At 36.1% G+C, this 2500-nt stretch overlaps 1 protein-coding gene across 1 annotated transcript in view; it reads left to right on the top strand.

Annotated features, from left to right (window-relative positions):
- The window catches only part of LOC137617148 (uncharacterized), a 215181-nt gene that overhangs the window by 199243 nt on the left and 13438 nt on the right, over window positions 1–2500 (top strand). The gene's annotated exons all lie outside the window — the stretch shown is intronic.

The following is a 2500-nucleotide window of genomic DNA, read 5'->3' as shown; positions in this document are numbered from 1 at the left end:
AATGAAACTATGATGAGGGGTAGATGGAGATAGTTTGGGTATGCTCTTCGCACTCGCCAAGAGAGATTAGTTCACCAAACGTTTAACTGGGCTCCACAAGGCACTAGATGAATTGGAAGACCCAGGCCTACATGGCTTAGGACTGTAAAGCGTAAAGTAGATGATGAATGGAGAAGTATTGAATTAAAAGCTCAAGACAGAGACGACTGGCAAAATCCAACCGAGGCCTTTTGCATCAGTAGGCGTTAGAGGAGATGATGAGAGAAACGAAACAATTATAAAATGTTCGTTCAACACAGGATAACCAACATTACCTATGTATATTTCAAGCAGTGTGGAAACCAATTTTTAATATCATACTGAATTATTAATTATGTTAGTGAAGATACTTGAAATCATGCAATTATCAATAAAATATAAAGAGAAAAAACATGATCAACCGTGAATGGACTTGAATTCAACAGAGAAGTTGGGTGTGTTGGTAATTCTGATATTCACATTTATGAATTGACCGTTCAGACTCTACTTCAGCTTTGGCTTCAGTTTTGACTAACGACACAAACATACTATTATTTACCCAATAAATGAATTACCAGCCATAGCCTACTAGTGAGGGTGGGTGGGTTGCCCTAACATCCTCATCGCCAGTCAGTAATACTAGGACAGGGGCCATGACCCCAGTCCCCCACCATCAACCTTAGTTGCAGCCTTCGGACGAACACTGTCGTGAATTTTCTCCGACTTATTGAAATTAATGATTCTAGGCCCGATGGAATTGGCCAATGACAAGACCTTGAAGAGGTTTGCTTTCCAAAGCTATTCAGGATTCAGTAAAATATGATCACAATTTTCAAGTTTATTACAAAAATAACCATTTGATAGAGAAATAACACACAATAACACTTTAAGCTAATTTAAAAATAGAACTGTCTCCCTTAGGGGGTCTGCAACATGTGCTCATGAAATACAGAGTCCACGTTGGACTAAAAAAGACTAAGTTTTCGCAATTACAACAATTATTCCTTGGTAAATCACATACCAAGGTCCACAGGCGTATTCTGATGCATAAAACTAATCCCCAGTCCCAGGGATGACAATTTTACAGACCGATAGAAAGTTACATACAAAACTCAGAAAAGGAACCGACCTGGTATCACGGTGGCTTGGAGCCGGAGACAGAGAGACGAACAATATAGTTTAACTTACTATTGGGGTTTAGGCAGGATTGAACGAGCGTCGTGCTGGACAGCTCCGAGGAAAACTACGATCTCCCGCGCTAACTAAAGTGCCCTTGTGAGATGCGAGGGAACTCTTACGTTATTTATTCAATAAGGGGTTTGATAAAGCTTCTTTATCGACCACAAGACAGAGAAACAATCAAAGTCTTACTTCAGATCAAAGGGTAAACTTAATACTTCGGCTGAAGGCCATAATTTGCCATAATCCAGCAAGCTAGAGAGTCCTTGGCTCTAAACATATACATCGATATTTTTGTCGTGGTAAACCAGTGCAATATCATTTTTGTAATTCGTAAATAATAAATACTTTGTCTCTCTGACACCCGCTCCTTCCCCACCAGGTGGTTGAAATTTATGCCACAATACCGTCACGTATTGGACAACACTCATTCGCAGAAACGTCCGCGAGGTCTTCCAATCTTACCCCAATTTAACGTCGTGGAGTTAAATGGCGGGGATTTCGAGTGATCAGTTCGAAACTCCCGATAAACACAGTGATCTATGACTCTATGAGAGAACCCAGAGAAGAACGTTTTGCCAAAAAGGCCCCTGAGTAGTTGCCAATTAGTATATATTAAATAATTATTGTCATCCTTTTTATCTGATAATAAGTATTAGTAATTAACTGTAGAAGAACAGAAAACCTTTCCCATTTGAGTGATCAATGTTAGTTTCAATAATTGTTTATAGAAAACATATTTCTTTGTTATATTAATTTTCACCGTTGATTGCAGTAGGCAGGCTCCTAGTGCGTAAGCAAAGGATAATGCAATTTGTAAATTACCTCTACTTTCATAGCATTAAACCGAAAATCATCATGATTTCTTTTGATGAAAAACAACAAAATTTAGCATCTAATTAAAATCTAATAAATGAAACATAAATAAGACACAAAATGGTTTGAAAACACGAATTCCAAGTTATACGCGCGTTCAACTAAATGGTTAGGCCTATTTCAAAATCAAGGAATATATTTTGCAGCTTGTTATTTAATAAATTGATTAAATTGCCTAAACATGGTTTTCCATGGATTAGTTTTCATTATCATGAGCTTTATAAATGCGTTCTTGGTTTACCACACTATAAATTTGTTTAGTAAGAATTCGTTAAAACTGTATTGCTGAATCTTACTTTTGCGTATCAGTATATAGGTCACGTAAAGAGATTTACATTTCATAATCTTTTTTGTTATATATATATATATATATATATATATATATATATATATATATATATATATATATATATATATATATATATAT

This window comes from Palaemon carinicauda, chromosome 23, assembly GCF_036898095.1.
Source record: "Palaemon carinicauda isolate YSFRI2023 chromosome 23, ASM3689809v2, whole genome shotgun sequence".
NCBI lineage: Eukaryota > Metazoa > Arthropoda > Malacostraca > Decapoda > Palaemonidae > Palaemon > Palaemon carinicauda.
This window is presented reverse-complemented; position numbering and strand designations above follow the sequence as displayed.